Source organism: Melozone crissalis, unplaced genomic scaffold (assembly GCF_028551555.1).
Source record: "Melozone crissalis strain CALT ecotype California unplaced genomic scaffold, PUWL_Pcris_2 ptg000042l_1, whole genome shotgun sequence".
Classification (NCBI taxonomy): Eukaryota; Metazoa; Chordata; class Aves; order Passeriformes; family Passerellidae; genus Melozone; species Melozone crissalis.
In genome coordinates, this window is record NW_026535820.1 from 47,405,934 (window position 1) to 47,418,927 (window position 12,994).

Consider the following 12,994-nt stretch of genomic DNA (forward strand, 5'->3'; position numbering starts at 1 on the left):
ATTTTTGTTCAAAGAAAATATTGTTGGTGAGTCTCTTAAAACTTGAAATTTGACAGTTTTATCAGCAAATTCAAAATCCTTCATCAAAGCAGTCATGTGGAAACTTGTGGTGCTGTTTTGTTTTGTTTTGTTTTGTTTTGTTTTGTTGTGTTGTGTTGTGTTTTATTGTGCTTTCTTGTGTTTTGCAAAAACCAGTTAGTCCCTTGTTCAGTACCCTCTTTAGAAAAAGTCTTTCAAGGTTTCCCTTTCCAAAGGAAAATATTTTTTATTTTATTTTTAGTAACAAACTGAAACTGAACAACTTAAGGCAAAAATCAAGTATGTTATTTTTCTTTGTCCCCCATTTCATAAATGTAAGGGGGAAACAAGACTTGTCAAAATAAAATTCATCATTATTACTCTACCACTTTTTATCTGCACTCATTAAGTCAAACATGGTCCTAAAACTAGGACAGATTCATTTTATGAGTTTTTGCTTTTATTTCCCAACTCCAATTTCTATTATGGCAAGTATGATTTTGGCATTAAACTGTGTACCATGTAAAACTAAAAATAATAAGAAAGCTTCAGGCTGCATGCACAATATTTTTTTTTTTCACTTCATCCTTCAAAACTCAGGATGGAGAATGACTGTTAGAAGAATTGGCCTGTTAGGACTAATTACTTTTTCACTTTAAGCCAGACTTTGTATATAATTTTATATATATTTGGTATTCAGGGTCTTCTCATAAGAAGAATGTGGAAAAATCACCTGAGAATTCACGCTTCATTCCTGCTTCGTATCAATGATGTCGGTCATAATATGAGTTGCCACACAGTTAATCAGAAGTATCTATGAAAACTTAATATTAAAAATGGATTTTTCAACCTTTACTCTGGCTGCCATGGGATAAAACTATCCTTAATTTTGTGAGAAAGATAAATACGACTGAAAATAACATATAATACTGAGCTAGGCAAAGCTGAGAGAACAAATTATATTAAAAATAACCTTGGATTGATCTGGATTAAGTTGATTTCAGTTTAAATTAAATTAAATGGATGAACTAACAAAATTAAGTCTAATTATCATGCTGAATTTCAAAAGATAAAAAGTTACAGATCAGGATAAGGAGACAGGAGAATGCTTTAAGCTGCTTCTCAAAAATATGGACAAGGTAGGGGTCTTCATGTCTATAGAACCAGAACTATCAAAATGAATAGCCTAAAAAGGGGTTTTGTTCACAAATTTGTAGAAACAGATTGAAGATCAGTGCAAAGTTCTATATTAGTACACTGTGGCCCCAGTCTGGAAATTCAATTTAGAAGACAGATATACTCATACTGAAATAGCTTTCTGACTGTCAAAATTAATATTATGCAGGGCTAAAGAGATTTGCTGTCCTCATTTGTTGCATGTATGAGTTCAAAAAGGGAAATTTGCTGCGTTCCTGAGCCCTTAATTCGCATTGTTTGCAGCTTGTTGCTTATCTAAGGTGTGGGATTGTGGGAACGGAGGGAAGCACTATTTTCCAGACAGGGAAAATTAGAAGGAATAGGCAACTTTGTAAAACATTGTCGAATCCCAAGTATTAAGGGGTTTTCGATAATTATGTGTACTTCCTCACCTATAAGACAACTTTGGTTGGCATTATTATGTGCAGCTTCTGAACCTATCGACATATTAAGGATTTTCATTCTCAAGTGATCCTGCAGCTAAGACTACAAGGAGAGTCAGGGGAGGAATAAATTTCTATCTGTAGCAATGAATTTGCTCTAAAATTACCCCAGTGTAACTTGAGGAGCTCCAGAGTCAAACCATATTTTCAAAATGTTTTGTCTTCTGAGTCAATTTCCCAGCATTTAAAAATACGTATCCAATATCTGTTTTACTCTTGGTTTTCATTCTTGTCTGTTTGTTTACTTTTGTGGCTTTTATGTTTATGTAAAAGCAAAGCACAGAGAAATAATGCTTTCCTTCACATTTTGTATGCCTAGCTGTATTTTGTGTAGTGATTCTGGGTATTTTAATTAAAAGCAATTCTACCCCTCAGTCTCTTTTTCTGCCATGGTGTTTAGTCAGAGGTGGTGTTGCTCCTTTCCTTGAAGCCTTTTTTCAGCAGTTATCTGCACTCCTGAATGCAGGCAGGATTGCTCACAGAGGGTTCCTTCATATACTGCATGGTAGTGTGCTCAGAGACAGCTGCCTCTTTTATGTATTTTATTTTCTGTTTGAATTAACTTCCCCTTTAGGTAAACAGTGAGACATCTACTCTACTGTTGTTTCTGACATTGTATTAAAAGCTCCTTTACTTTCTGACCAGTAAACAGTTACTCTGTAACTTTCCCTCAGGCCAGGTTCTAGCCCTAGACTATAGGCTTGCATCCCTTGTAGGTATCTGTTCCTCTGTAGTGTTAAGCAGTACAAAGAGTGTCTGAGGGCATTCATTTTACAGAGAGTCAGTTTGCAAGCCTGAATTTTTTCAGCAAAATATATTTTTTTTCTCTCCTCTCCCTCAGGAGTGTTGACCCCAATCAACAGCTAAGTACCCACCTAGTTGCCTACTCACTCTCCCCACTGAAGAACAACAGAGAGTATTTAAAACACAAAAGCTGTCCAGTGGTGGAGAGGAAGGACAGAGCAGCTTTAGTGAGTGCCTGGCATCCAGTCAGGGTCAACCCACTGCAGAGGGTCTCGTTCACTTCACTGATCATTGCAGAAAATCCTCTAACAGGCTAGTCAGCCTTGTTTTGCTCACTTTCAAAATGAAGTCAAGATCAGGCATATAACTGCTATATTGCACAAATTATAGTAGCATCTTGGTCACTGAAACCTGAATGCTGAATTTATGAGCCAGTATTTATTAATGGAACTGATTATTACCACATTTTTGATGCTAAAATTCAGAACTGTAAAAAGGCGTCTTTTTTTCACGCAAACCTTCTCGACAACATAAATAAATTTAGTTTATTTTCCAAGCAGGTAGTATTGCTCATAAAATCCTAAGGCATCAGTGGTACTAGAAGGATATCTACAAGCACAGAGGACTAACCCAGCAGTGCTTTAGTATATCAAGATGGACCTATGTTATCGTTTTGAGTTGTATTGTGAGTCTGATTTAGAAGAATATTTCTTGGTTGTTCTTGCTGACATCTGATGTCATGGAGAAGCCCTGAGGCGGCTGAACTGAATTGTTTTCAGACAAAGCTGAAGCAGAGATGAGCTTAAGAAAGGCAGGTCATACTGATACCAACCACTGGGACTGCAGGATCTGACTGGGCCTGCAGAGCAAAACATTCTGTAATAGAGATGATACAAACACTGTGGCCTCAGCAACAGCTGTCAGGCTCTACTCTTATTGTTCCACACTACTTGCTAATTTCAGCATAAGATAGAATAAAATTCAAGAAAACATTATCTTCAGCAAAATGTACTGTTAAAATTACCTAAGATAGCATAGAAAACCAGGTGCACTTTCCCAGAATAGTCCAAGCTGGCATATCAAATGGTATCTGGGAAAATGAATAATTGCTGCAATGGTATGCAGCTAATTGGTAGTACTTCTCAATGCCACACAGATGCAGATTTAAACTGCTTCGCATTCAAAAACTAGTGTGGTTTCAGCTTAGGTATTTCAGGATGGTTCTGCACTGTGCATAAAATACAGCTCCTTGTTTTGCAAATGGTACTGATGAATTCGCATAAGAAAACTTTTGGTCTGTTTTTCCCTGCCAGAACAAGACTTCCAGGAATCCTAGGCTTTTAAAGTAGCCATAGCTACAATTTTGGATATTTCTATTTGTTCTTCTTAATAGCTACTAGCAGAACTCAGGCGTCTAATACTTCCACAGATTCTAGATGGACAGCAACAAGAGCTGAATTAAAAGTCAAGCAGGTTGCTATTAAAGCATTAGCTCAGGCCATAAACTAGCTAGATCATAATAAGCTAGGAAAATTAACCCAAGATTTCCTGGGCTTAAGCAGTGTGTCTGGCTTCTCAGGTTGTTTTGTCCTGGTTCTGTCAGTTGCTTCTTGCTCTCCACTCATCTACCACCTGTCCTCCCCTGACAAACTTAAGGGAATCTTTCTCTCCATCATCTGTCCTGCAAGGTCCTGCTAAGTATCCCTTACAGCCTTTCCCCACACAAACTTCTTCCAGTAGCCTTTAATTGCTCTGCTATCTGCACTTTGCCATCCCTTTCTGCCATCTCCAGCAGCTTTGCTAACAGTTTTTATTTTCCAGCTGTTGGAAAATTGCATGTGGTTCTGAAAACAATACACCACCTTTTAAAACACAGCAAGTCCTTCCACAGTTCCTTTTATTCTCCCTTTATGTGATGAGACATCTTTTGTTGTTGTTTGCTTTACTCCAGTCTAAATCAAGCTCCATCACTCCAGAGCAGGAAAACATTGCTTTAACTCAGCATGACATCTCTGTAGGCAGACTCAGATGTTGCTGGCCTACACTTCTCTACACTATTACAAATGTAGCGTTTCCTCAATTTGTAAGTGTAAAGTCACTCAAATGTACTAAAACAGTGTCTGCAAACCAAAACCGGTTCCAGACTAGCAATTGGCAATTTTATCTCCTACTCTCATCTTCAGATACTATTTAAGCACACCTGGTTTAAGCTCCTATCACTTCTGGAGTTATTGGAGGAAACTAGAAATTAGACATCTGCTTTGCACGTGTTCACACAGCATAACACAAAATTGCCTCTTTTCCCATCAGCAAAATTCAGGTGCTCGATTTTAATAGCAAATCTTATTTTATCCCCAACTCAACTAAATGATCCTTGATTATATCAGTATTATAAAAGTATGAAACTAATTTTCTGAAGGAAACACTGTAAGAAAGGTATAGTAATATAAAGACAAGAACCTCCTTTTTCACCTCTTGCATATCCCAGAAATTTTTTTCAATCTCCTTGAAAATAATGAGAACATGATTAAGCTTTAAGGTCAACAGAATGAAACATTTAATTGTAGAAAATGAGACAAAGATATACAGCAAAAAAACCACCTACATTTCTTCTTTTGTCTCCATGGTAAAACTTTAAAAAAGTCAGAACATATTAATATAAACTTCAACACTTGAAATTATATTGTTGGGAAAAAAGGAATCAAGCACACAGAAAAAAAAGTATACCTGAGCTGAAGCTGAGGAGGCTATGTTCCATGTGCCCTTCATGAAAGTTAACTAAGAAACAAAAACTAAAGGGGGAGTAACGAGGAGAGCTGCTAGAATGTAATCAGTTAACTAGTACTTCCCACTGTTAATCATAAATTTAGTTAAATTATGACCACTGCCTTACCAATGCCCTGATGAAATACTTATTAAAAGAAGTGTATTCTTTAAATTATCTATGAAGTATTTAATGGCTTTGAGATATCTTACAGTCTCAGTACATCTGCTCTTAAGGAAGTCTGATTACTCTGTTGGATTCCCTTATAGAACTGAGCATAATCAAGAGAATAAATCCAGAATTCCTCTTTTGGATAAAACTTGCAAGGTTTTTTAGCTTAGTTTCTTATAAAGGTGATTTACTTTCTAGGGTTTTGCTTTAACTGCAATGTCTGTATTAATAGTGTACAAATTAATTTTAAAAGTGTGTTAAGTGATAAAATAACACTACACTCCATTTACATCTTATGCAGTTAAATAAAACCTGCTCTTCATAAAAGCTTAGGCCAATTGTGAAGATGGATTTAGATCTGCCAAAATTACTTGGTTTTGCACTCATCCTGACACACTCTAATACTTTATTAAAGTAGTCATAAGTAGAATATCTGTTATTCCCTGGCTGTTCTTCCAAACATAATGTTCCAGTGTTAATGGGCCTTTCTAGGTCAGAAGAAATATTCTCAAGATCTCCAGAAACCCTATTTGTCACAAATATTTCCATGTTGTTTCCATCTCACTCATCCTCCTGCAAAAACATAGCTCCTACTTAGGATTTCTCCAGGTAACTGGAGAAAATAGGAAATATAGATTTCTTCAGATCACTTGAAGCAATTTTCTTGAGGGAGGAAGGAAAGGGGGCAACACTGGGGCAAGAACTGATAAAGTTCATGGTGGAGCTGGATGGGCAGTAAGACATGAATTTTCCCTGTAAGAGATTACTCAGAAAATCTAGATTCTTAATTATTGCTATCTTTGCTTTAAAGATGAAATTTGGAAAAATTGCATTAGAAGATTTTTTTTCTGTGCAATTTGTATAATGTGCCTCAATTTTCCGATGTCTGAGCTAATTTACATCCATTTTGATTAAACTTTTGTGCTCATGGCAGCAAAGGACAATTGGAATTGCCATTACAGGTCAAACCACTGATCTGCTAATTCAATGTGCTATTTCTGTCAGCGGTCAATACCAGCTGCTTCAGGGAATGAGCACACATAATAAACAGTTATGGAATAACCTGCCCAGAGGCAAATCATTCCTAATCTTATCTACTTGTGTGTATATCATTAATTGTGAAACGAAAAATGTAGAGAAACCGAGAAAGATAGCTGAAGAAGCAGGGAATTGCCAATTACCGCAATAAGGGATCAGTAAAACTGGAGTCTTTGGCACACTTTTTAGAAGCATTTTGTAAGAGTTTCCATATTAATATTGCAAACAAAGTGTTTATCTGATCCTACCCTTGCACTATCTACCTGCATATAAAGACTGGTCCCTAAAATCAAAAGAATGATTGCATATCCTGCTTTTATTACCTGTGTATGCATTTACATGTATGCATTACTCTAACTCTCAAGATCAGAATTTTGCTGGAGTGTAGGGGAAGATTCTTTCCTACCCATTTGAATCACATAAGAAAACCCAGCATTTCAATTCATCTTGTATAGCTTGAATGAAAATGAGCATTCCAGATTACATTTTTAAATTGGGTTTTGGAAAAACATATTTTTCCCTGACTACACTCATTTTGAAGAAACATATAGAACAAGGTTATGTGTGTATATATATGGACATACATTTTGTTCAGTACTAGCGTTCTGTAGAGACATCTTTAAACCCTCTGTATCTTGATATTCTGTACTTCATGGGTTAGACAAAAGAGCAAGCTCTGGTGCAAAAAATTGCTACATAAAAACAGTTTCAGCTTGAATAATCCCAATGACTGTAATAGTCTCCAGATGGAAATGATCTGAATTTAATGAATCCTCCTTTTTAAAAAAATAAAAATTCTAAACTTTTGTTTCTTTGATATAATATAATAAAAATCAAGATGCCTGGTTAATTTTAGGATGTCCTGCAGAGCCAACATATGGTTTTTAGTTGCAAGTGTCTTTGTACATTGACAGCTCTTTGTTTTTGCAGCTAAGTTGTGACTTTCAAAGCTGCCTACTAGATTTAATTTCAACAGGGACTGGAGCATCTGAATCTCTCAGGTGGCTTTGGAATAAACTTCAGTTAAAAAATCTTTTTCTTGAGACATCATAAATAGTCTGAAAAACTTATTTTAATAATTTTGGTTGCCCTCTTAACAACAATATGAGATACATTCCTATTTTATTTATGGAATGTAATTAATGTTGCAATGTATCTTATAAATTTGGAAAAGACCTTTTGGTCATACAGGATGCCCTCAGTGCAAGTCTATTTTCTTGTGTGTTCAGAGAATTCCTGCAATTAAGACCTTAGAATACAAGGAATTTTTTCCATGGCTATCATTCTCATTAGCAACAATCCGTTTCTCATATTCTGTCCCTGTTTTGCCATCTTAATTTACTCTAAATTTCCTGCTTGTCCTAATTGCTAAACCATAATTGCTTCCTCTGTCACTAAGCTTTAATTTCATAGCAGCCATGCTGTGAATGTACTACTCTAGATAATACCATGAATATAGTATGTAGGTATATAAACATAGCAAAGGATATTTTCTGTTACAAAGAATTCACGAAAGCACCATTATGAGCACACAATAGGATCTCAGAAGGATTATGTACTTAGTCTAAATAAGATAGGAAATTGGTAAGAGCACTTGGAATGAAAATGAGGTCTTCTGAATGCCATCCCATTGTTTGAAACTGTTTTTGTCTGCTCTCTTATCCTTCTGTTAGCTAAGAAACATGCAGTTGGCAGAGAAACAACAGGTGTAGCAGGGCTTCACAGAAACTCCTGGCACTATAATGGTGTTGCAGACATTTCAGATTAGACTCACTGCTTAAAGCTTTCATTCTTTCTGGGCAATTTAGTAATTTGAGCTCTCTGAAGTGTGCTGTTTTCTTTGGAACTTGCAAAATGTCTGTCTTGGAGAGATACTCTGATACTCATAATACAACAACATATCTGCAGTAAAGTAAGAAGAGCCCTAGAGGAAGAATATCTCTGAAATATTCCTGTGTTTAGTTTCCACACTTGTACTGGACTATTCCTAAAGAATTGTAGTATACAAAAAAATGTATAATATAATATTCAAAACCAACTCTTCATCCATCATTATTTAGACAGTGGATTAACATTATTACATTGTATTTCCCTTAATCCAAGGTGAATATTATTCTGCCTTATGTTTCTACTCTTTTTGAAGTCTCTGATTTTACATCTTTTTTCCAAGCGTTTTCTGCAGTTCCTTTGTCCAATGAGTTTTATTTTTAAATATTTCCTTGAAGTCTAAATCATTGCAATTTCCACTGATTCTCCATTTTTATAATCTAATCTTGTCCAAATGTCTTCATTATCTCATCCACCTTTCTTATTTGTACACTGGCAGTTATTTTAATTTAGAGGTAGGCTGGCATCATGACTTAGCATCCACAGAGAAAATTTATGTTGCAGAATGAGCAGCTGGCAATAGCAAGGTTCAGCTTTGAGGATGCACTTCTCACCTGTGTAAGCACCCAGAATATCTCTTTGTGGCTTGAAGTGTGTTGGGTATTCTGGATCTTACTGCAACAGTATTGATAAAGAATGACAGTCTCTCGCTTGGGTATCAGTAAGAGACTTTATAAAACCTTAACGAATGTATGCATGAGAGGTCAGATCAGTGCAAGAAAAGTGAATCTGCTGCACTCGTGTCCATTGCACCTTTTCCAAGGAGAAAAAAGTGGTGGATAACCCCGTATGAAAAAATATTTGGAGATTTCTGACAAAGAAGACAGTTTTTTCATTGGCATAAAATATAATTGGATCTAAAACAAAAACAAAAACTCCAACACATAACCTGAAGGAAGGAAACTTCAGAAATATGTTGAAAAGTTCTGATATGCAAGTAATTAAATATTTGAAAACTCAGATAAATTAAAGCATCTCAACTTATATGTGAGCTTTTTAACAATAGAAACAATTAATTAGAGGAGCTCCATATCTTGGGCTATATGTTGGATATCCAGTTGCAATCCTTTTTTAATTGTGTCTCTGAGTGCATTTTACTGCCATAATTATACACAAAGGAGAAGATTTAAAGTAATTAATTTTCTGGACAAATATTTTTTCTAATGGAGTGGAAGGCCTATAATGTCAGACTTTTAATAGCTCAGTTTAGCTTGTCAATATATACAATTAATTTTTATCTGTCAATTTGAAATTGTGTCAGCTCTTTGATTTATCTTATCTGAAGGAAACAGAAACATGCACAAATATTAGTGTTGAAAGGCCTTAAGGCTTGAAGTTGAACAACAATAGAGCCAAAGCCAGTATTAAGCATTTTTCAGAGAAAGCATTTCTATCTGGAAGACCTTTTAATATTTCCTTAGATATGAATTTTCTAAAAGACTACAAAGGTATTTAAGACAATACAAATAAGAATTATGGACCACTGGGGGAAAAGAAAAAGTGTGTAACCATAGCTGAAGTTAAACGAATTATTTCTTCAGAGAGTGTGTTCTCAGTCTTTGAATGTGCTATCAGAGAAGATAGTAAGCTTGAATGCAGAAGTGTGGATGGATTTATAAAAGCAATGAATAAATTTATTATCCGTAGTTACACTGAATATTGTGCATGTAAGAATGTGATAATGAAATTTCATAGTTGAGAATTTAGGCTGGTCACCCCATCTGCTAGATTGGACTCTTTCCTAGTATGGAAAATTTTCTAAGTCCTCTTCATCTTCCTTGTCACCTTATGTTTTGAAGCATCAGCTTATCCATACTTTCAAATTCATACTGAACTTGAAATTTTTTCAGGGATGGAAAATTCTGTATTTTCCTGATAGCAACATATGTCAAAATCGTTATAATTGGTGAGTAACATGACTGAAATGGGGAAATTTATATATTTATATCAAAAGAGGCATAATGCAGTAGAGAGGACAATACAAATCTGAAAGTTATGGTAAATTTCCAAGCCTTTGACTAGATAGACTGCACAGTAGGATTGTTTACTGACTAGACTGGAAATTATGAAAATGTAGCAAGAGTGTTCTTCAGCTGTATAGTGACCTCTTGCATAGCATTGGAGATATCTGGAGAAACACTAGCTAAGTCACATTTGAGTTTGTTGCTTTGCCAGTTCATGTTTTGGGGTTTTTTTAAAAATATATATTAAAGTGTTTCTCAGACATTTCTCTCATAAATTTTGAATGGACTTCTGCCACTTCTAAGTACAGAATGTTCCAAAGGTTGCGACATCCTTTCATGAATGATTTCCTGAGATTTAGTTTATATTTTTCCTTACATTATGTTACTATATTTTAGCTTAATATAATAATGAAAAAAAGAAAAAAAAATATCTCAAATATCTCAAAAAGAACACATCTAAACCAAAATAATCAAAAGGAATTAGGATATGGTACAATACTACAGGGTAGTTTTCTTTTATCATTGCTGTTAAAAAAAGTTCCAACGTATCCAAATTTTTATTCTCTGGGGCACCCCTATTTATAAACATTACAATATAGGGATGAAGAAAGCTGCACAATTTTAATTAAAAAATCAAAGGCACCGAAACTTATTTTAAATGTTATATGAACTTAAAATTGGAAAGTTGTTATAGGCTGCACCAATTTGAAAACAATTATGCAATCTAGTTCTTTGATAGATTTCTGTGTAATTCATAAGCAGATTCACGACTAAGCCACAAGTACACTTAGCTTAATTTGAATATTTTCCAGATGCTCATTGAAATGAGGTGGTTGCCTCAAAGGATATAAAAATTCCTTTGTTGTCACAATGGATTTCTCTCCTCTAGAAAGGTACATGTAAGCAAACCACGTTTCACTGCTATTAGGATTTAATTTTGCCTTTTGGTACAGTCAACTCTGCTTTGTTTGGGAGAATTTCAGAATATACTTATTGTGGATGTGGCAAATATTGCCAAGATTTATATCCAAGATGTTTCAGGACCCAAATCACCTCTGGGATAGATTTGTTTCTTTGGTATTAGTTCAATGCACCTTCCAGGCAGAAACTAAAGTTCTTGTAAATTCAAGTGAAACTCAAATTTAAGTGCATTGTCTTGATTTCTTTTTTCACACTTTAAGTTGTTATTGAAATAGGTTCAGCGTAGACTCAACCCATGTTTTCACACATCCCATTTCACCTCTCAACAACAAAATATGACCTCTATCTGCCCCTGATTACACAGCCAGGCACAGCCCCGTTTTGATGCCCTCTGAATGACACATCCTTTTTCTTTGTGGTGAGCCTTCCACCAGCACCTTCTGACACCTGTAGTTCCAAAATACAAAATATACTGCCTACATGCAGACTGTTGAGAGGAAATGAGGTGAAGGACACAGCTAACTGAAAATCAAAGTAAGACTTGGTATATCCCTGGATTATGACTGGTCTCCAAAGTATTTATGGGTATAAGTTTGATTCATTCGTAAGTAAACATGTCTTTGATATTTCAGTCCTTTTTTCTTTTCCAAAATGTATTTTCAAATCAAAAAACTACCTTAAATTTCCATTTCTAATGACAGCAATTTTTTTTGAGACTGAAGTGTGAAGAGCTGTCAAAAGATAATGTATTCATATATTCTGTTCTAGTTAAGCTCTTTCTGCCCTCAGCAGTTTCCTGTAGTGACTGTAGGTCAAGTCTCCTGTCAGCAAATTTCTCTACAATTCAGCTGGTAAGTTCCCATCCACTCTAAGTATCATCAGGTAAAACAAGTGGAACATGAATCAAGGACAATGTATGTGTCAGGCACGAAGAATCCCACATTCCAGTTTGCAGAAGACAACAGTGATTGTAGATGCATCTGTAGTGCTGCCAAAGTATGACTAGACTGCCCCGGATGAGGTAGAGCTTCAGATAATTTCCTGAGGTCCTTCTCCCAAGAGAGTGAAAATAAAGTTTTAGTTTTAGGACATTTAATTAAGTCTGACCTATTTTTTTTTCAGCCAAGAATGATATAAAAATTTTTATACCTTAATCTTCATAGGCACTCAAATAAAAGAAAGCTTTTTGTGTTATTTGTGCCCATCCTGAATAGATTACAACTGTCCTATGAGCTCCCTTTTCATTCTTTGGAACAAAAACATTTCTTTAAACTTTTAGTCTCTTAGATTGACTCTTTACGTATTTACCTTTGAAAATTCAGAAAAAGTTGAATTACTCACTGCCTTCAGACTGCAAAGAGACCTCTCTGTTATCTTTAATCTGTTCAATATAAATAATTTGCCCTTGATCAACAACAGTTAACAAAAAACTGGTGATGATGAATTGTCTTGATAATTTAGGGGGTTGTTTAAGGCTAGGAAAAGGAAGTTGAAATACTTGTAAGACACAAAATGAGGTGACAGAGAAATGTCAATATATAAAGAAGTGTTTATATATTAGAAAGAAGGTTGGAGGGAAACAAAGCAAGTATCAATAAACAAATTGGAATTTTATTATAAGTTGTGTAATGTAGTCTTTCTCATTCTCTAACAGATTTTCTTAGGTTATTCACAGTACACATTAACAAGTCATTCACATGTTAGAAGAGAAGATCTAGTTCAGGCTTGAGACATGAATGAAGCTAGTGCTTTCAGCTCTGAAATACCTCATTTATTCGGGTTCTTCTGCATAATTCTGCATTCAGTTTTTTGCATATTAGCTCTGCTGCAGAATGTGCTATTTCCTC